The sequence below is a fragment of the Schistocerca gregaria genome, chromosome 2 (genome assembly GCF_023897955.1).
Source record: "Schistocerca gregaria isolate iqSchGreg1 chromosome 2, iqSchGreg1.2, whole genome shotgun sequence".
Lineage (NCBI taxonomy): Eukaryota > Metazoa > Arthropoda > Insecta > Orthoptera > Acrididae > Schistocerca > Schistocerca gregaria.
In genome coordinates this window covers 239,203,323-239,226,729 of record NC_064921.1, presented here as the reverse complement: position 1 = coordinate 239,226,729, position 23,407 = coordinate 239,203,323, and the positions used below count along the sequence as shown (strand labels likewise).

The window sequence follows — 23,407 nt, the reverse complement described above, 5'->3', positions numbered from 1 at the left end:
ATCCCCGCCACTGCCTAAATTTTGATAAATAAACAGCATTGGCGGCCGAAGACTTCGGGCATAAGAAGTTAGCCTCATTCTGCCAACGGCATTGTCAAAGAGGGCGGAGGAGCGGATAGAGGTTCAGGGAACTCTCTTGTCCTAGGGGTGGGAAATTGCTCCTAAAGGCGGAAGAATCACCTATGCTCAACGACATGAAGATGCAGAAGGCAATGGAAACCACTGCATTAAAGACACGTAACGTGTATCCACAGGACATGTGGCCTGTAGTTGAAGAAGTGTCATGATGATCTCTCCATTGGCAAAAGATTCCGGAATAGTTCCCCATTCGGATCTCCGGGAGGGGACTGCCAAGGGGGAGACTACCATGAGAAAAAGATTGAATAATCAACGAAAGGATAACGTTCTACGAGTCGGGGCGTGGAATGTCAGAAGCTTGAACGTGGTAGGGAAACTAGAAAATCTGAAAAGGGAAATGCAAAGGCTCAATCTAGATATAGTAGGGGTCAGTGAAATGAAGTGGAAGGAAGACAAGGATTTCTGGTCAGATGAGTATCGGGTAATATCAACAGAAGCAGAAATTGTATAACAGGTGTAAGATTCGTTGTGAATAGGAGGGTAGGGCAGAGGGTGTCTTACTGTGAACAGTTCAGTGACCGGGTTGTACTAATCAGAATGGACAGCAGACCAACACCGACAACGATAGTTCAAGTATACGTGCCGACGTTGCAAGCTGAAGATGAACAGATAGAGAAAGTGTATGAGGATATTGAAAGGGTAATGCAGTAGGTAAAGGGGGACGAAAATCTAGTAGTCATGGGCGACTGGAATGCAGTTGTTGGGGAAGACGTGGAAGAAAAGGTTACAGGAGAATATGGGCTTGGGACAAGGAATGAAAGAGGAGAAAGGCTAATTAAGTTCTGTAACCAGTTTCAACTAGTAATAGCGAATACCCTGTTCAAGAATCACAAGAGGAGGAGGTACACTTTGAAAAGGCCGGGAGATACGGGAAGATTTCAGTTAGATTACATCACGATAATATTCTTCTCGGGTATGCAGCCGGATCGTAACGTCTTCAAGACACAATATTTCCGCGGTCCAACTGGCCGCCATCTTCAGGTGAGAGTGCTGGTGCACGATCTCGCCAGAACTGACTTCCCAGCGCAAGCGGCGGCCTCTATATAGGCCGCAGAAGACCCACAACGCGTGCGCGAGAAGGTGCCGTAACCGCCCTCTAGCGCAGTAGACATACCCCGCCGCCAGTGATGGAAAGAGGCGAAATCGAGATATCGCTGTCAGAAACTTAAAAAAAATAATAAAAATAAATTAAAATGTTATTCCGACGATAGAACCACAGACCGCTGTTTTTTTAATGTCAGACAACACTGGGTCCCAAGTCTTACTTAAAAGAAAACCCTTGTCTCTATTAATAAGGTTGTCAGATAACCGAATCTCTATGGATTCTTTGAAAATACAGTCCCAATAGCGAGATGCAGGGGCAACCATTTGTGTCTCATCATATAGTATTCTGTGTCCCTCGGTGAGACAGTGTTCCGCCACTGCAGACTTCTCAGGTTGAAGCAGCCTTGTGTGCCGCTGATGCTCAACACATCGCTCCTGAATGGTCCGGATTGTCTGACCAATATAAGTCTTTCCACAGTGGCAAGGGATCTTGTACACACCGGGCTTCCTCAAACCCAAGTCATACTTTACAGAGCCAAGAAGCGCTCTAATCTTAGCTGGCGGGCGAAAAATACTTCTGATGTGATATCTTTTCAGAATCCTTCCTATCTTCGAGGAAATGCTCCCAGCAAAAGGCAGAAAAGCTACCGATTTGCAGGTATCTTCTGGTGGTTCAGGCGAAGGTCCAAACTGGAAAGCACGACGGATCTGTTTATCTGTATAGCCATTCTGCTTGAACACAATCTTAAGATGGTCCAATTCTTGTGTCAAGCTTTCTCCATCTGAAATGGCATAAGCTCTTCTCGCCAACGTCAGCAGGACCCCCGTACGCTGGAACGATGCATGACAGCTAGAAGCATGTAAGTAACGGTCCGTGTGCGTAGGCTTTCGAGAAACGCTGTGTCCCAGTGTCCCATCATCCTTTCTGTACACCAGAACATCCAGAAACGGAAGCTTTCCATCATTTTCCACCTCCATGGTAAATTTGATGCTAGGATGCAGGGAATTGAAATGATCTAGGAGGCGGTCCAGAGCTTCTCTCCCATGAGGCCACACCATAAACGTATCGTCAACGTATCTCTGACATTAAAAAACAGCGGTCTTTGGTTCTATCGCCGGAATAACATTTTAATTTATTTTTATTATTTTTTTTTTTATTTCTGACAGCGATATCTCGATTTCGCCTCTTTCCATCACTGGCGGCGGGGTATGTCTACTGCGCTAGAGGGCGGTTACGGCACCTTCTCGCGCACCCGTTGTGGGTCTTCTGCGGCCTATATAGAGGCCGCCGCTTGCGCTGGGAAGTCAGTTCTGGCGAGATCGTGCACCAGCACTCTCACCTGAAGATGGCGGCCAGTTGGACCGCGGAAATATTGTGTCTTGAAGACGTTACGATCCGGCTGCATACCCGAGAAGAATATTATCAATTATTACGCCGGCAAAGCCTTCGTAGTCACATCAGAAACCTCTACGGGGAGGAGATGGTGGAACTTGTGAAGAAGTTTGATAAACTTCGTAAGAAAAAAGGCAAGTTGTTGAGTGCCCTCGCCTTTTTGCTGAGATGCCGTGATGGAAGAGTAATACGTAAGTTTGCTAGATTTGTGCATTTTATTGATACGAAAACGGCCAACAACATCAAGAAGCGTGCCAGTTTTGCCTTGGTCAAGGAGCGCATTCGCTTCACTCGAAGACAACTGGATCTCATATCCAAGGATTTACTTTTCTTGCACTTGGAGTTATCGTCGCTGCTGTCGGATGCATCTTGGGAATGGGTGGATAGTTCTTCTTGGGCACTATCAGATTGGACGCATAGGAGCGCCGTCAAGAAACAGTCTTCGAAGTTTCAACGGCTTTGTTCTCAACCCATGATATCTAATGACGACACCCGTCGACGGACAGTGATTAACCTCACGAGTAAAGAATTGGACGACGCCACGCTGTCAGTGTTGGAGAAAGGCCTGAATTTTGCCCCTACACCGAGGAATGTGCCTATCACCGAATTCATCTGCGCAGTCGAACAAGCAGTGTCCAGCTTTTCGCAGGATCAAGCTGAAGAGATTAGGCAAGAGGTCTCACATACATTGCGGCGGGCGCCGCCTCCACGGAGTAACATCTCCTCTCTCGAAAAGGCAGCCGCCCGGTCCATTAGAGAAGACGAAGATCTGATAGTTCTACCAGCGGACAAAGGCAACGCAACTGTTCTTCTGTCACGTGATGACTATCTGGGAAAGATGGACCTCTTACTTGAAGACTCAGCATACAGAACATTGCAGGGCGACCCAACTGAACGGATAAAACGGAAGACGCTTTCACTGTTGAAGAAGAGTTCTTTACCTGACGACGTTCTCAAAAAACTTCGTCCTGGTGCTGCCGTGCCACCGAGATTATACGGTCTACCCAAGATTCATAAGAAAGGGGTCCCGCTTCGTCCGATCGTGAGTAATTTGGGTGCTCCTACCTACAATCTAGCCAAGTATTTAGCATCTGTTCTTGGCCCTCACGTCGGTAAATGCGAACATCACATTTCCAATTCTATGATGTTTATTCAGAGATTGAAGTCCTTGTCTCTTAGTTCCTAGGATTTGCTTGTGAGCTTTGATGTCGTGTCGCTTTTTACCCGGGTTCCTCTGGAAGAATCCTTGCAATTAATTGGTGAGAAACTGGATGAGGAAACAACCAGGCTTTGTCGCCACGTGTTAACGTCGACGTACTTTTTATTCAATGACAAATATTTTGAACAGACTGACGGAGTGGCTATGGGGAGCCCTTTGTCCCCAATAGTCGCCAATCGTTTTATGGAAGATTTTGAGGACATGGCGCTGAAGACGACGTCCTTAAAACCAACCTGTTTTTGGAGATAGGTTGACGATACGTTTATGGTGTGGCCTCATGGGAGAGAAGCTCTGGACCGCCTCCTAGATCATTTCAATTCCCTGCACCCTAGCATCAAATTTACCATGGAGGTGGAAAATGATGGAAAGCTTCCGTTTCTGGATGTTCTGGTGTACAGAAAGGATGATGGGACACTGGGACACAGCGTTTATCGAAAGCCTACGCACACGGACCGTTACTTACATGCTTCTAGCTGTCATCCATCGTTCCAGCGTACGGGGGTCCTGCTGACGTTGGCGAGAAGAGCTTATGCCATTTCAGATGGAGAAAGCTTGACACAAGAATTGGACCATCTTAAGATTGTGTTCAAGCAGAATGGCTATACAGATAAACAGATCCGTCGTGCTTTCCAGTTTGGACCTTCGCCTGAACCACCAGAAGATACCTGCAAATCGGTAGCTTTTCTGCCTTTTGCTGGGAGCATTTCCTCGAAGATAGGAAGGATTCTGAAAAGATATCACATCAGAAGTATTTTTCGCCCGCCAGCCAAGATTAGAGCGCTCCTTGGCTCTGTTAAGGATGACTTGGGTTTGAGGAAGCCCGGTGTGTACAAGATCCCTTGCCACTGTGGAAAGACTTATATTGGTCAGACAATCCGGACCATTCAGGAGCGATGTGTTGAGCATCAGCGGCACACAAGGCTGCTTCAACCTGAGAAGTCTGCAGTGGCGGAACACTGTCTCACCGAGGGACACAGAATACTATATGATGAGACACAAATGGTTGCCCCTGCATCTCGCTATTGGGACTGTATTTTAAAAGAATCCATAGACATTCGGTTATCTGACAACCTTATTAATAGAGACAAGGGTTTTCTTTTAAGTAAGACTTGGGACCCAGTGTTGTCTGACATTAAAAAACAGCGGTCTGTGGTTCTATCGTCGGAATAACATTTTAATTTATTTTTATTTTTTTTAAATTTCTGACAGCGTTATCTCGATTTCGCCTCTTTCCATCACTGGCGACGGGGTATACTGCGCTAGAGGGCGGTTACGGCACCTTCTCGCGCACGCGTTGTGGGTCTTCTGCGGCCTATATAGAGGCCGCCGCTTGCGCTGGGAAGTCAGTTCTGGCGAGATCGTGCACCAGCACTCTCACCTGAAGATGGCGTCCAGTTGGACCGCGGAAGTATTGTGTCTTGAAGACGTTACGATCCGGTTGCATACCCGAGAAGAATATTATCAATTATTACGCCGGGAAAGCCTTCGTAGTCACATCAGATTACATCACGGTCAGACAGAGATTACGAAATCAGATACTGGATTGAAAGACGTACCCAGGAGCAGATATAGACTCAGATCACAATATATAGTGATAGATATAGTAGGCTGAAGTTCAAGACATTAGTCAGGAAGAATCAATACGCAAAGAAGTGGGATACAGATGTTCTAAGGAATGACGAGATACGTTTGAAGTTCTCTAACTCTATAAATACAGCAATAAGGAATAGCGCATTAGGCAGTACAGTTGAAGAGAAATGGACATCTCTAAAAAGGGCCATCACAGAAGTTGGGAAGGAAAACGTAGGTACAAAGAAGGTAGCTGCGAAGAAATCATGGGTAACAGAAGAAATACTTCAGTTGATTGACGAAAGGAGGAAGTACAAACATGTTCCGGGGAACTCAGGAATACAGAAATACAACTCGCTGAGGAATGAAATAAATAGGAAGTGCAGGGAAGCTAAGACGAAGTGGCTGCAGGAAAAATGTGAAGATATCGAAAAGGATATGATTGTCGATAGGACAGACTCAGCATACGGGAAAGTCAAAACTACCTTTGGTGACATTAAAAGCAACGGTGGTAACATTAAGAGTGCAACGGGAATTCCACTGTTAAATGCAGAGGAGAGAGCACATAGGTAGAAAGAATAGATTGAATGCCTCTATGAGGGTGAAGATTTGTCTGATATGATAGAAGAAGAAACAGGAGTCGATTTAGAAGACATAGGGGATCCAGTATTAGAATCGGAATTTAAAAGAGCTTTGGAGGACTTACGGTCAAATAAGGCAGAAGGGATAGATAACATTCCATCAGAATTTCTAAAATCATTAGGGGAAGTGGCAACAAAACGACTATTCACGTTGTTGTGTAGAATATATGAGTCTGGCGACATGCCATCTGACTTTCGGAAAAGCATCATCCACACAATTCCGAAGACGGCAAGAGCTGGCAAGTGCGAGAATTATCGCACAATCAGTTTACCAGCTCATGCATCGAAGCTGCTTACGAGAATAATATACAGAAGAATGGAAAAGAAAATTGAGAATTCGCTAGGTGGCGATCAGTTTAGCTTTAGGAAGAGTAAAGGCACGAGAGAAGCAATTCTGACGTTACGGCTAATAATGGAAGCAAGGCTAAAGAAAAATCAAGACACGTTCATAGGATTTGTCGACCTGGAAAAAGCGTTCGGCAATATAAAATGGTGCAAGCTCTTCAAGATTCTAATAAAAGTAGGGGTAAGCTTTAGAGAGAGACGGGCCATATACAATATGTACAACAACCAAGAGGGAATAATAAGAGGGGACGATCAAGAACGAAGTGCTCGTATTAAGAAGGGTGTAAGACAAGGCTGTAGCCCTTCGGCCCTACTCTTCAATCTGTACATCGAGAAAGCAATGATGGAAATAAAAGAAAGGTTCAGGAGTGGAATTAAAATACAAAGTGAAAGGATATCAATGATACGATTCGCTGATGACATTGCTATCCTGAGTGAAAGTAAAGAACAATTAAATGATCTGCTGAACGGAATGAACAGTCTAATGAGTACACAGTATGGTTTGAGAGTAAATCGGAGAAAGACGAAGGTAATGAGAAATAGTTGAAATGAGAACAGCGAGAAAACATCAGGATTGATGGTCACGAAGTCAATGAAGTTAAGGAATTCTGCTACCTAGGCAGTAAAATAACCAATGACGGACGGAGCAAGGAAGACATCAAAAGCAGACTCGCTATGGCAAAAAAGGCATTTCTGGCCAAGAGAAGTCTACTAATATCAAATACCGGCCTTAATTTGAGGAAGAAATTTCTGAGGATGTAAGTCTGGAGTACAGCATTGCATGGTAGTGAAACATGGACTGTGGGAAAACCGGAACAGAAGAGAATCGACGCATTTTAGATGTGGTGCTATAGACGAATGTTGAAAATTAGGTGGACTGATAAGGTAAGGAATGAGGAGGTTCTACGCTGAATCGGAGAGGAAAGGAATATGTGGAAAACACTGATAAGGAGAAGGGACAAGATGATAGGACATCTGCTAAGACATGAGGGAATGACTTCCATGGTACTAGAGGGAGCTGTAGAGGGCAAAAACTGTAGAGGAAGACAGAGATTGGAATACGTCAAGCAAATAATTGAGGACGTAGGTTGCAAGTGCTACTCTGAGATGGAGAGGTTGGCACAGGAAAGAAATTCGTGGCGCGCCGCATCAAACCAGTCAGTAGACTGATAAATAAAAAAATACATATATAAAAAAATAAAAATAAAAAAATTAAAAAATTGAGTGTTGTTCTGGGTAATACTTATATTTGACAATGGAAACAGGTTAGTGAGTTCACTTTGTGGTCACGCCCCCTCCCCCCCCCCCCTCCCGTGCCTCCTCGCTATTCATATGTAATAGTTACTAGAACGTTCAACGAAAATTTAAGTTTCATTTCTAGTAGGTAACTGAAATTATGGTCGACTGAGATTTCAATATATCTTCGATAATTTGGCATAAAGGCATGTTTAAAATCGGTGCTAGGCAAAGCTTCATGTAAATGGTTGCGATAACATACTAGATTTCCTTGGAACGGACAATCCTGAGCAAGTATGAGGCGTCATGACGACGGATACAGGACTTAGTGACCACAAGGCCGTTGTAGCTAGTGCCAATGTCGATACATTTTAGCATGAGTGAAAGGTGTTTGATGATTAGCTGTAATTTCTTCAACCGTTTCAGACATACACATTACAAGTGGTCCATTCCTGATGCAAGCCCAATACCTCAGGTATAAATGTCATTATGTCGATAGTCAGCTTAACTAGATAGGAGAACAGTGGGCTCGACACATCTTGGGGATTCGATTATTTGCAAGTATCGACCACTTCATACTCCAGTGCCGCATTAAAGGCTTTTTCGAACAGTAACTCATTCAGAAAAATGGAATAGCACAATATTGTTAATGGACGATTTGTTGACACATCGCCTGTTGTTTTCTGTCTCGGGTTCTTCGATCGACGTTTCCTCGGCGATTTTTCGGACGTTTCGCCCGTAAGAGAGGCTGGCATTCCCAAAGCTTCACTCTCCACTAACAGTAGAGCTATCTTATAACTGCAGTAATGAGATGCCCCGTTATAGGAGAAGAGTGAGGCGATCACGCCCGATTTTGTATAAGGCTATTGATAACATTCAAGTTGCTATTAATCCTCTAGGAGCTCAGACTTTTTGACAGGGCCCATCTGTCTTTTTTGGTTGTGTTCCTAATTTCACACTAACGAAAGATGACACTTTTCAACATGGGAATGAATGGATGACTGTTGCCTTTGTATGGTATCCTAGTACTACACTGGCAGCAGTGTCGGGTCTGGAGAGTTTCAACAATAGGGATGTTATTGCTTATCGCACATTTCAGATTGGAGAAGTGTTCAACAGGCACATTGGAACTTCTTATTATTATTCAACAATGCCTTTGTGTGATGTATTAATGGTACAGAAATTTTAATATATGCTAGATGATGATCGTTTCGGCGTTAGTAACGGTAAAACGAACCTAAGAGGTCGTGATGTCGATTTGCTTAATAACAGAGATAAGACATAAAAAAAACATCAAATGCGTCACCAACCTCGGAAGACTGACTGTCGATTCCATTTTGTGTGTTCCTGTATGAAGTACCCCTTTTTTAGCACACTACTGGTCGTGGTGCAGAGTACCTACTACTCTGCGTTCAGATTACAGATATGTTTATTTTTTAATGAGGAAAATATTTAGCGGCAAACATAAGTAAGTTATGGATTGCCGTTACTATCCAAATCCAAAAGTTAAATCCATCACACTTACACCACTTAACAAAGTAATTACACAACCATCTCGGTTGTGCATTTGCTTAACTGAAGAAACAGCGATCAGTCGTACATTGTTCCATCATCGATATAAGCTGTAAATAAGTAACATCCTGTCCATGTAACTTAGTAGATATATTTTATGGTATACTCATGCCCTGAACAAACTGTATCGAAGATCATTCAGTGAAGCATTTGAAACAATGAGGAGAAGTACCAACTACCGAATAGATCGATTATCAGTACATCACTGAAGTCAACACTACACATGATAACGAGCTCAAAAAGCATTGTTACAACATTAAAAAATTAAATTACAAAGCATTTGCAGTTTATAGTTATTGTACAACATTAATGGAAACACAGATAGACACACTCCAATCTAGACAGTTCTGAAAGTAATAAAGATACTAATCGTACAGATAACATCGTCATGACATGCAATGACAACTAAAATCTGAATTATTATTATTATGAGTATTGTTATTTCACGGCATTTATATACTTATTACAAGGTCACAATGTCTCTTAATACGTTCAAATGCATGGGGAAATGCACAAAATAAAATAAAAAGGTAAATTTGATTGTAATTTAAGCTAAATCAAACGCATACATTTGGGGTTAAGATTCATCGATTCAGTATTCGTTTCAACGCACGAATAGACAAATTATATGAGTTGCAACTTATGTTTCGTAACAAGTATTGTGCAAGGTCATCAGTTTTCCACCACGTTGTCTGAAGGGCTCGTAAGCCATTATTGCCACACTCGTTGTCGCTCCCGTAATAATTACTTCTTCCATGCAAAAGTGTTTTTGTCTATTTCTCAAACAAGTATCTTAGAGTTTAATGACAAATGCGGGTTAATAATCGAACTCAACTGCACCAGGAAAAGACAGATGTAATCGACTTTTATCACTTTAAGCTGCTTGTGCCCCATGCGCTCCATGTTTCATGCTGCAAGGACACTAGGAAACCCGTCAACATTACTTACCTCCAGGAAGGCGGGAGTCGAAGTGTCGCAAGCACGTTGCTGGCTGAAGTTCTCTCTTCCTCTGTCAACGAATTATCCGAAGTTCTACCTTTGTTACGTACACGAACTGTTACGATTTGCGGGACGTTGCTGCTTGATTCCCTCTTCGAGCTTCTTCTGGAACGAATACACGCTTTTTTTGACAGATCCCACTGCTCCCGCCATCCAAGCTATGCGCACCAATATTCGAGTAGCGGTCGCCTCCCCCTGGAATCGAACCCATGTAGCTCCGCAGCTCGTTAAGTGGCGTTTGTGCTACTCGCCATCAACGTAACGGTCAAGTTACGTCATTCATCTGCCGCCCACGTCTAAAATAGTTACCATACATTCATCATAAACTGTTGCAAGATTTAAATTCTCAGAAAAATAGTTACCTAGGTGATGAGGGAGTGGGGTTAAAGGACACCAATCTTGAATCTTGATTTAACAATTCCTATACACAATAGATCCTTCAATTTCAACATCTTCCGTAAGGAAACTTATTCAGACAATATTATCCCTGCTGACTCAACTCATCCAAAAGCACATAAACTGGCTTTTTTTTTCATTCTGCCATTCACCGTATGGTAACTGCCCCTTTATCACCAGCCGATCAACACAAAGAATTGAATGTCATCACAGCGATTGCGGTTAATAATGGCTACAATCAGATTATGATTAATTACATATTCAGTAAGAAAACTTCCCAAAACTGTGCGACTTTGAGCAACAACCTCCCCACTGATAACAAACAAGCTAAAAAATTTATTTCTATTCCTTTCTAATATATCGTATAGGATAAACGTCTTATAATGAAAAATATAACTGTAACGTCTCCTTCTCTACAGATAACAGTTTAAAGAGAAATCTTGTACATTCAGTAGAGACTGCCGGCGATTGGTTTTCCAATTCAGGGGTTTACAAACTAACCTGTAATAACTGTCCTTCATATTATATTGGTCAAACAGGCACAGCTGTGAAAACTAAGTATAAAGAACACCTATTAGGTAAAAAAGGAGCCAACATACACAGTTCTACTCTTGCTGAACACCTCCTGATAGCCAGTCATACGCCAAAACATTTAGAAGACACTGTTATCCTACACAGAGAACCCATAGGGCGTAGATGAGATCTGCGGGAAAAGTTACAAATTTTCAAACATCTTGTGCTCAGGGACGGTCATATATTGAACGACCAGTTGAACTTTGAATGAGATTTTCACTCTGCAGCGGAGTGTGAGCTGATTTGAAACTTCCAGGCAGATTAAAACTGTGTGCCGGACCGAGACTCGAACTCGGGACCTTTGCCTTTCGCGGGCAAGTGCTCTACCAACTGAGCTACCCGAGCACGACTCACGCCCGGTGCTCACAGCTTTACCTCTGCCAGTACCTCGTCTCCTACCTTCCAAACTTTACAGAAGCTCTCCTGCGAACCTTGCAGAACTAGCACTCCTGAAAGAAAGGATATTGCGGAGACATGGCTTAGCCACAGCCTGGAGGATGTTTCCAGAATGAGATTTTCACTCTGCAGCGGAGTGTGCGCTGATATGAAACTACCTGGCAGATTAAAACTGTGTGCCCGACTGTGACTCGAACTCGGGACCTTTGCCTTCCGCGGGCAAGTGCTCTACCGACTGAGCTACCCGAGCACGACTCACGCCCCGTCCTCACAGCCCTACTTCTGCCAGTACCTTGTCTCCTACCATTCAAACTTTGCTTGTAGACAATTTTTCGAAGGCTTTAATCCTGTACTGTTTATAGTATAACATTAATGCTGGTAACCTTAGTGGTTTATTTCCTCAGGAAGCTATGGTGCACCTTCAGTGCCTTAAGCTCACCACCGCTCATGTAATGGTGGTTTTCTCACGATGTATGTTTGGTACTACATCGACCCATACGTAATTTTGTCTGGGTCTAAAAAATTTTGGTTCTCCCTGTGAATGTGTATTAACAGTATCGTGTACCAGTGTTCGTAATTCTTTATTGACAAGAGCCATTACTGTCAATTTTAAAGTTCTGACATATGGACGTTTTGTGGGTTTCACTAATATAGTAATGTAATTTTGTATATTTCGGCTGTATATGCCGCGGGGCGTAAGTTTCTTGGCCTAAACGCCACTTGCTTTTTTTATGTATAACTATATTATTTGTAACAATGCTTCCATACTGTTATAACGGGAGTGTTAATTTCCTTCCTTTTTTATTGTTACTTTACCTAAAGACGTTATTAATACTGATAATTTACACGTTGCCCTTGTACGCCAATTGGCACATGTTTCTCGCCACGAGCGCCACGTGCCCTGGTTTCAGAGTAACTACGCACGGCGATTAGACTCAGTCGCTTGTGAACTCTGCAAGAGCCATGTACTATTTTATTATTGCGTAACAAACCTAATTCTACGGCTATTTTTCATTTTTGATAAATGTATCTATGCCGAAAATTGTAAAACCGGTGATGGTGCATTAGTCCTTACTAATGTAAAATTGCAGGTACCAGTCGTCGTTATATTTCTGTAATGAAAGAGGTCTCTAATTTGTGTTAATATTTATTCTTGGCTTAAGTTTCATACTTTTCTACTGTAAGCTATGATGTTCATTGTCCTTAGGCTACCTTCTGAAGAGGACAAATTTATTTTTGTCGAAACCTAGGTAAAGAATTTCTTTATCCATTGCGACTGGTCGGCTGTTTATAATTTTATTATAGTAATTGCCTCACCAGTGCAAACAAAATTGTTGATAAAGTTAAGTATGTAAGTGAAACAGTAACTTACAATCTAAGAGAGAAATCATCGTGGCAAAACAGACCAAAGCAAATTACATTACCTGAAACTCACACAACAAAATTAAAATTTTACGAAAGAGTTGCACGATCAGAAATAACTTATGCAGTTCTAATCGCCTTCAGAACAACTAATATAGCAGAAACTAACAAAACACTAATGACAGAAAGAAGAATAATTGGAACATGCACAAATAAACAGTATCAAGTAAATGGGCATTGGAGAATAGTTTCAAATGAGACAGAATACATGGAAATTGAACCAGTAATGAGCACGATCAGAAGAAGAAACGTACCTCATTCTCCGGACATCTGGTAGGAATGCCAGAAAACACAATGAATAAGATAATAATAGAAAAAAATGTGGAATACTGAGAACAACATTAAATAGGTTACAGAAATTAAGGAAGATATAAGAGATTTTAAAAGACAGAGAAAACTAGAATACTACAAGATACACAAACCAGGGTTTGGGGTTCTTTTGGGGAAGGAGACCAGACAGCGAGGTCATCGGTCTCATCGGATTAGGGAAGGACGGGGAAGGAAGTCGGCCGTGCCCTTTGACAGGAATCATCCCGGCATTTGCCTGGAGCGATTTAGGGAAATCACGGAAAACCTAAATCAGGATGGCTGGACGCGGGATTGAACCGTCGTCCTCCCGAATGGGAGTCCAGTGTCTAACAACTACGCCACCTCGCTCGGTAAACAAACCAGATAACGAAGAACAGGAAAAGGGCTAGAGGAAAAGCGATCTTAGACGAAGAAAGAAAGAAAATATCTGAACGAATGAAGAATTATTGGACAGACAGAAGAGCAAAACACCCTTGGTATATTAATAAATTATAATAAATCTTGTATAACCACTGTATTTTTGAACTGTCTTGCTGCATTATTATTGAAATGGATAGTATTATTGAATAACAACAACTTGCATAAACCGTTGTATAATGACGGCTATAAAATGAAAATAAGCAAATAAAAATGGTCAGTTTATTATGTTGCGATAACATGTGTACCAAAATACTGTAGAGACAAACCGCACACTAAATATATGGAGACTGCATGTGTGGCACAATGTTATAGTTGAATGTTGATGAGCAGCTAATGTCTTTTGAAGCACTGCTGCAGTGTATTCTCGTCCGTATCTCTTACAAAACGCAAATAAATTCTAGTCAAATATGCAGTCAAAACACATTAATGTGACCACGTGTCAAAAGCCTGAATAACCACATTTTGCCTCGTGGACGTGCTAGAAGAGAATCTGTGCAGCCATGCCAACTCCAGTGCCATGCCTAGCTAGGCTAGGTTTCATGTTTGTGGATCTGTGCAGCCATGCCAACTCCAGTGCCATGCCTAGCTAGGCTAGGTTTCATGTTTGTGGATCCATGATAGTAACAGCCAGATCGTGGTGATCTCAAACATTCTGTATTTGGTTTAAATCGGGAGGGGGAAGTGGGGGAAAACGGGGTCGGCGGCCATATTAGTACAGTATCATCCTCGTGCTCTTCGAATCATATACGTACAATGTGAGCAGTATGATACGTTGTGTTGCCATGCTGATAGATGCCAACGCGTCAAGGAAAAACAAACTGCATGCAGACATTATCCCCAAGGTTAAATACTTGTATTGTGTTACTATGGCTTCGTGAATGACAAGATCCCTCAGGGAGTACCATGCTTGAAAGAAATTACCTGCTCATCAACATTCAACACTAACATCCTGGTATATATGGAGCCTCAATTTATTTAATGTGCTGTTTGTACTGTGCTACACATGTAATCGCAACATGTTAAACTGACTTTTTTATTTGCTTATTTTCATTTTATTTCGTCACTGGACCACTCTAGTAAATTATACAAGGATTTATACAAGTTGTTGTTATCCACCAGAGTATACCTATCCCTCCTCCAATCTGGACCCTTCTCACAATTGTTGCGGGGCAGTGCACTTCAAATATCATCTGTCCTATGGAACAAAAAGCCTCGTCCATCTGAAAAGGCCACCTGTCGCCATTGAGTCCAAGTCCTATTGCGGTACTGGCGTGCAAATTCCAGCCTTCGTCGGCAATAATCAGCGGTCACCATGAGTGTGTGAACCAGGCGCCTGATGTAGGGGCCCATACACAACAAAGTTCGCTGAACGGTCGTTGAGGAGACACTGTTTGTAGCCCCTTAAATCATGAGGGCAGTCAGTTGCTACAAAGTAGTACGTCTATTTAGTTGTATACATTTGTGCAGCCGCCATTCACCTCTGTCAGTTATGGCCAGTTATGCACCACAGTTGCCTAGGCGCCGGTTTTGGATAGCGCCGTTTTGACAATCACGCTATGCCTTGAACACGGCAGTAAGAGTGCGATTTAAAAAAAATGCCTTTTCGTAAATGCTTTGACCCTTGCCTCGAAAACCAATGGTCATGCCCTTTTGGAAGTCAAATAAATTGCTCTGTTTCCGCATTAGCGTACTCCCGATACATTTTGTGCACCCTACACTACTAACGCTGTCACCTGTCGTTTGTGGATGGTTATTGAACGTCCACTTCGAACGTAGGCGGCGGTCAGATTAAGGTGGGTGGACCGTGTATACAGGCTGTCAGTTAGTACCCAGGCTGTGACCGACGAGACCGGGAATGAAATGGAGGATAGAAAATCAAAACTAGAGAAACTGAACTCAGTTCTTAAACGCTTTTTCCAAAAAGAACATGGAGGGATATTGCCCCAATATAACTATCGTGCCACGGCGAAGTTGAATGAAATACATATTAGTGGTGTAGAGGAACAGTGATTAGAAGCGGTCCAGCTGAGGGCCTGCAACCTACTTGTTTGCGAGCTAGACACACTGGACCTACACTTGGGTTACCGTGTCGTATGGCAGCAGGAGCACCCTCACGGTCATTCCAAGCATCTTGACTCCAAATTTGTACGCCGGTTTGGATCTGTTGGGCTGTCATTTATGAACAGCATTCCCAGGCGTGTTTTGCAACAGAATAACGCTCACCCAGATACCGCAATAGAAAACAAACATGTACAGCCTTACGACATGTTGACTTGACCTGCTCGATCACCATACCTGTCTCCAATAGAGCGTATTTGAGACACCATCCGTCGAAAATTCCAGTACCCTTCACAACCACCATTAATCTGCGGTATATTGACCGACCAAGTGCAACAGGCAGGGAACTGAATCCCACAACCTGACATCAGGCACTTGTATAACGCCGGCCGGTGTGGCAAAGCGCTTCTAGGGCCTACAGTCTGGAACCGCGCGACTGCTGCGGTCGCAGGTTCGAATCGTGCCTTGGGCATGGGTGTGTGTGATGTCCTCAGGTTAGTTAGGTTTAAGTAGTTGTAAGTTCTAGAGGACTGATGACCTGAGAAGTTAACTCCCATAGTGCTCAGAGCCATTTGAACCATTTTGAACTTGTATAACTCAACACATGCACCTTTGCATTCATCATTTTGGTAATTACCCTCGCTATTAATGAACCTGCATTTATCATTTGCAAAGGCTTATTTCTTGCTCTTATTAACCTGTAATCTTGCAATGTTAGTCACTTACATATGCTAGCTAGAGAAATGTGTTCCCGAAATTTTATTAATATACACTAAATACTGTGGTTCATGGTGTGGCTCCTGTAGTCATGTCCTAGTTCATTAACCACGGGAAACGTATGAGTGGCCAAGTAAGTGGCCCGACAATCGGGATACCAGTTACTTGGGAATAAGGCTGGGCATCTCGGACATATTCTGAGTCGTGGTCACCTTTGTGCTCATACGGCAAAGACTACCAAATCCACCGGTTAGTCCCTCAACCGTTAGGGGTAAAACTCAATGGGACTAGGGGCAAGTAAGGCTAGCAACCTGCTTCCCCGATATTTTAAATATAATGCTGGCAACAATCAGAGCAAAATGCCTCGGATCTTTGGAGGTGACGGAGTCCCACCTCTAACTTAAAAACCAGGGACTCCTAAGATACGACTTGGCAAACAAATGGTAATGAGATGGGGAGCTATTAATATCAATGGGGGCTACTCTGGGAAGAAGGTAGAGCTGGCAGAGGCTGCAAGTAAGATGGGGCTGGACGTTTTAGCTGTTAGTGACATTCGGGTAAGGGGTGAGAAAGAAGAGGAAGTGGGAGAACACAAGGTCTACCTGTCAGGAGTCAAAGCAGGAACAGTACAATAGGGTGTAGGGCTTTACATCAGGAAAGAATGGAACTCAGCGTAGTTTGCAGTAAGGTATGTAAACGAACGACTGATGTGGATTGATTTGACAGTGTTTAGCAAGAAAATTAGGATAGTGTCAGTATATTCGCATTGTGAAGGGACAGATCAAGATAAGATGGATAGTTTTTATGAGGCACTCAGTGATGTAGTCGTTAGAGTAAAGGACAAAGACAGTGTTCTGCTCATGGGTGATTTTAATGCCAGGATTGGAAATCGAACAGAGGGGTATGAAAAGGTTAGGGGTAAATTTGGAGAGGATATGGAGGCCAACAGGAACGGGAAACAACTCTTGGATTTCTGTGCCAGTACGGGCTTAGTAATCAGAAACTCCCTTTTTAAACATAGGAACATTCGCCGGTATACTTGGGAAGACAGGGGAACCAGATCTGTCATTGACTATATAATAACAGATCAGGAATTCAGGAAGGCTGTGAGGTACACGCATGAATTCAGGGGATTCTTTGATGACACTGATCTTTATTTAATCTGCATTGAAATTGGGATTGTGAGGCCGAAAGTGCAGGAGGTCAGGTCCATATGTAGGAGGATAAGAGTGTAGAAACTTCAGGATAAGGAAATCAGGCACAAGTACATCTCAGAAAGGTACCAGTTAGTTGAATGCAGTCAATTACAGTCATTGGAAAAGGAATGGACAAGGTACAGGGACACAGTACTAGAAGTGGCTAAAGAATGTCTTGGAACAGTAGTGTGTAAAAGTAGGATGAAGGAAACAGCTTGATGGAATGGCACATTTAAGGCAGCCAGTAAAAGGAAAAAGAAGGCGTATCAAAAATGGCTACATACTAGAACTCAGGTAGACAGAGCAAGTTATGCTGAAGAAAGAAACAAAGCCAAACAGATAATTCCAGCATCCAAGAAGAAATCTTGGGAAAACTTTGGAAAAAGGTTGGAGACTATGGGTCAAGCTACTGCAAAACCATTGTGGAGTGTAATTAGCAGTCTTCGACAGGGAAGTAAGAAGGAAATGACAAGTATTTTGGACAGGTCAGGAAAAACAGCTTGATGGAATGACACATTTAAGGCAGCCAGTAAAAGGAAAAAGAAGGCGTATCAAAAATGGCTACATACTAGAACTCAGGTAGACAGAGCAAGTTATGCTGAAGAAAGAAACAAAGCCAAACAGATAATTGCAGCATCCAAGAAGAAATCTTGGGAAGACTTTGGAGAAAGGTTGGAGACTATGGGTCAAGCTACTGCAAAACCATTGTGGAGTGTAATTAACAGTCTTCTACAGGGAAGTAAGAAGGAAATGACAAGTATTTTGGACAGGTCAGGAAAATTGCTGGTGAATCCTGTGGATGCCTTGGGCAGATGGAGGGAATATTTTGAAGAGTTGCTCAATGTAGGTGAAAATACGATCAGCAATGTTTCAGATTTCGAGGTAGAATGAGTTAGGAATGATGATGGAAATAGGATCACATTTGAGGAAGTGGAGAAAATGGTCAATAGATAGCAGTGCAATAAAGCAGCTGAGGTGGATGAAATACTCATGAAATACAGTGGAACGTCAGGTGTTAAATGGCTACACAGGATAATTGAAATGGCCTGGGAGTCGGGACAGGTTCCATTAGACTGGACAAAAGTAGTAATCACACCAATCTTTAAACAGGGAAACAGAAAAGATTGTAACAAGTACAATCTCTTTAATCAGCTTTGTGGGTAAAATCTTCTCAGGTATTGTTGTAAGGAAAGTGCGAGTATTAGTTGAGGACCAATTGGATGAAAATCAGTGTAGGTTTAGGCCTCTTAGAGGTTGTCAGGACCAGATCTTTAGCTTATGGCAAATAATGGAGAAGTGTTATGAGTGGAACAGGGAACTATGCTTTATAGATCAAGAAAAGGCATATGACCGGGTTCCTAGGAGGAAGTTATTGTCTGTTCTACGAGATTATGGAATAGGAGGCAAACTTTTGCAAGCAATTAAAGGTCTTTACATGGATAGTCAGGCAGCAGTTAGAGTTGACGGTAAATTGAGTTCATGGTTCAGAGTAGTTTCAGGGGTAAGACAAGGCTGCAACCTGTCTCAACTGTTGTTCATATTATTTATGGACCATATGTTGAAAACAATAGACTGGCTGGATGAGATCAAGATACGTGAACACAAAATAAGCAGTCTTGCATATGCTGATGACTTAGTTGTGATGGCAGATTCGATTGAAAGTTTGCAAAGTAATATTTCAGAGCTAGATCAGAAATGTAAGGACTATGGTATTAAGATTAGCATCTCCAAAACGAAAGTAATGTCAGTGGGAAAGAGACATAAACGGATTGAGTGCCAAATAGGAGGAACAAAATTAGAACAGGTGGACGGTTTCAAGTACTTAGGATGCATAATCTCACAGGATGGCGACAAAGTGAAAGAACTGGAAGCAAGGTGTAGCAAAGCTAATGCAGTGAGCGCTCAGCTACGATCTACTCTCTTCTGCAAGAAGGATGTCAGTACCAAGACTAAGTTATCTGTGGACCGTTCAATCTTTCGACCAACTTTGTTGTATGGGAGCGAAAGCTGGGTGGATTCAGGTTACCTTATCAACAAGGTTGAGGTTACGGATATGAAAGTAGCTAGGACGATTGCAGGTACTAGTAGATGGGAACAATGACAGGAGGGTGTCCTCAATGAGGAAATCAAAGAAAAACTGGGAATGTACTCTATAGATGTAGCAGTCAGGATGAACAGGCTTAGATGTTGGGGTCATGTTACACGCATGGGAGAAGCAAGGTTACCCAAGAGACTCATGGGTTCAGCAGTAGAGGGTAGGAGGAGTTGGGGCAGACCAAGGAGAAGGTACATGGATTCGGTTAAGAATGATTTTGAAGTAATAGGTTTAACATCAGAAGAGGCACCAATGTTAGCACTGAATAGGGGATCATGGAGGAATCTGATAAGGGGGCTATGCTCCAGACTGAACGCTGAAAGGCATAATCAGTCTTAAATGATGATGATGATGATACACTAAATACTTTTGGTGTTGCGTTTTTTAAAGCACAGTGTATATTATTTAATGTAATACTAATGATGCCCTCTTCTTATAAAAATAATTATTACTTTAAAACTAGGCATTAGTTTTAGATATCTCTGTGTTAAATATTTACTTACAAGCTTTGCAAGTCTTTATTCACAATAGTTTCTAAGAAAAGGTGAATAAATTTTTCACTGTTTATGACAGGGATTTTCTAACCTGTCCGGAGCCCCTTAAACCCTCTAACCGATATGAGGTCTTCCGTTTAGCGATATCTGCGCTTGGTGACAGCGCAGGCCACCTACGGAGAATATTACCGCAGCTCTCGGTAAGCCGTCTGCATGGGACGACGCTGTCTGGACTACGTTATACGTTGGACGTAATATCTCGCTGCGGATACCACAAAGAGCTTTTTGCAGACTTACTTGCCACCTCTCTGAGAAACGCAGACGCGGCTTCCCTATAGGCAAAGCACGGCTCGTTCTTCGACTTTCTTCTCTTCAAAAACTATGAGCCGATACAATGACGAGGAACTGTAGGTCCTAGGATGAATCTTCTTCACTCAGACGAAGAGCTTTCTGGCAACCAGTAAATGCGCAATCGCAGATTCTTTAAAGAATCGAACTCGCTTGTATCAAACAGCTACAAACGTCTGATTACTTTACAAATGAGTTAATGTGTCAAATATTTGGCGTTTAGTGTGTAAGCGAGATAAGGTTTCGAAACGGTTTGAAATTATGTGTGCAGTTTGTTAGAAGTTGTTGCCTGACAGGATCAGGTTGGAAACAAGCAATCTATGAAAATGTTAAACTTTGAGGATCTTTTTCTATCCTGGGAGACACATTAGCCCCTATCTCTTTGTTTTATGTAACAGAAAAATGAACAGGACCTTTTAGTAGGAAATGTAATCAAGTTAAAATTTCTTTTGGGATACCCTTCGGCTAGAGGTGAATTATTTAAGAAAAACGCGTTGCAGGTGACTTTTGCACGTTTCTCTTGAATAATTCGAAAACAATGGTTTCTAGCGAGAACGTCTCGGGTGTGGAATTTAACTGCAGTAAATTTCTTACAAAAAGGTACTGTTCATTTTTTGTCTGCAGTAGTAATAGTTTCACGTAACAAAGGACAGAATATGAAACCACTGCTCGTGGTATTTAGAGCGATGCGGCTTGCGTAAAACCCAGATACGGCAGCTGAATAAAATCCTTCAATAGTCCATATCACGACTGCTAAGTGCCCACATTATCAAAGAGCGGAGGAACTGTGAGTAATATGCATTCTTTTTGAAGCAGCAGCTAGTTTGTGATGCATCCCAATGATTATAACGTCGCATCTCCTGATAAATGTATCTTACAATCATATAATATTGCTGTTGCGTTTAGTGTACATCCCCCAGGACAGATATGCGTGTTAAACAATCGCTTCTGACACGGGGAGATGCGCTTGACGCGGATGGAATCCTCCCGTCCGATTAACGACGAGAGTCGATGTGACGACCATCCTGGATGTGGTTTTTAGGCCGTTTCCAGGACTCGAAGTTATGAACATAAAATACGCAGCGCAGCTACCGGAAAGCTAAAAGGAAAGAAAGCCTTGTGCATTCTAGTTCAAGCATATGCAAGTATTCTAAGCAGATCATTCTTTACCTTTTAAGAAACTGTGTTCCACTCTGTGCAATGCAGCGACACACATAAACAGAAAAACGTCATCCTTCCATGAGGAGGCGGCGGAAGAATGAGAATTCGCTACATGATATACGGAAAACTAATCTATAAGAAGCTGTATTGCGAAAACTGAAACACATTGTCTGACTCTTACAATCATCCCTACAATCTTTATCGTTTATGTTAAATTTTAGGCTGCCAAGCGATTAATTACTGAAAATGTGAAGGAGTGGTAAATCTATAACATCTACGTGGAAGCCATGTGAACAGATAACAGGGCTTACTTTCATGTGAATAATGAACTGAGTACCTAATCACAAAAGAAATTCTCTATTTTTCACATTACAATTACGCGAAAGCATGCAATACAGCAATAACTTAACGGTTCACTTTCACTTATCCTATTAATCTCCACTAAACCATGTACCAAAATTCACCATTCACTGAATATTTATCTCGGTGCTCTGCATGCTGTTTCAAGAGTGTGTTCCACTCTACGCAATGCAGCGGCACGCGTAATCAGAAGAATGCCATTCTTTCTTGAGGAGATAGTGGTTGAATTTGAACTCGCTAAATGACCAAAGGAAAACTGATCTATAAAAATTGTGCTACAAAAACTGAAACTCATCTACTGTTTCAATCATCTGAACAAACTTAATCTTTTGCAATAAATTTGACCCTGCCAAGCGATTAGTTACTGAAAATCATAAAGGAGTGATCAGTCTGTAATCTGAGTGCAATCAACGTCAAATGATAACTTTGCTTAGTCTCATCTCAGCGATGAATCAAATGATGTAAACGCAGTAAACAAAATATTCCACAAAAACTTCCCGTTTTACAAACACATGACAGTTACTGACAAGTGAACAGTGTTCAACAAATTTACTGCTTCATACGCACTTATCCAGTTAATCTTTACAAAACCACGTAGTAAAAAAAATCATTCTCTGCATCTTTCTCTCTGTGCTCTGAGTACTATTTCAAGACTACTCAGTAGCATAACAAACTGTCGGCCCACTCACTAGCATAAAACACTTGTAGCAACGACAGTGCTGCTGACGGCCCAACGGCACTGTGTTTGTGTTAAGAACCTCTGAGAGGTAACACATCGACTATCGAAAACTACTATTGGAAGAATGGTTAGCATTCAAGTATGAGATATGACGCATACAATGGAAACAGAGTTGGCACAACTATTCTGGAATATCAAAAAGAAACTAGAAACCTGACAGTACATTTACGTAAATCGTTAGCGATGTGTCCGACTGGTAAGACCTGGAGCACTCTTAGTGTAAAGTAATCGGACCTCCACGGAAACACTTATCTCTCTTTCTCCATTCCTAATTTTGTAATTAATGCTTGTGGGCAACACATATTAGTCGGTTACCATTTCGCCGGCCGGATTGGCCGAGCAGTTCTAGGTGCTACAGTCTGGAACCACGCGAACGCTACGGTCGCAGGTTCGAATCCTGCCTCGGGCATGATGTCCTTAGGTTAGCTAGGTTCAAGTACTTCTACATTCTAGGGGACTGATGACTTCAGAAGTTAAGTCCCTTAGTGTTCAGAGCCATTATCGTCATCATCTGTTACCATTTCAACCACGCGCACACCTCTTACGCGTCCACTTCTCAGCTACTCG

General features: G+C 42.4%; 1 protein-coding gene and 1 non-coding gene across 2 annotated transcripts in view; one reads left to right on the top strand and one right to left on the bottom strand.

The window, feature by feature from the left end:
* Positions 1-23,407, top strand: part of LOC126336767 (suppressor of lurcher protein 1-like) — a 4,187,167-nt gene that overhangs the window by 1,240,042 nt on the left and 2,923,718 nt on the right. The gene's annotated exons all lie outside the window — the stretch shown is intronic.
* On the bottom strand, positions 11,397-11,471 carry Trnas-cga (transfer RNA serine (anticodon CGA)). Its single transcript has one exon. It is a non-coding gene; the product is annotated as a tRNA-Ser (tRNA).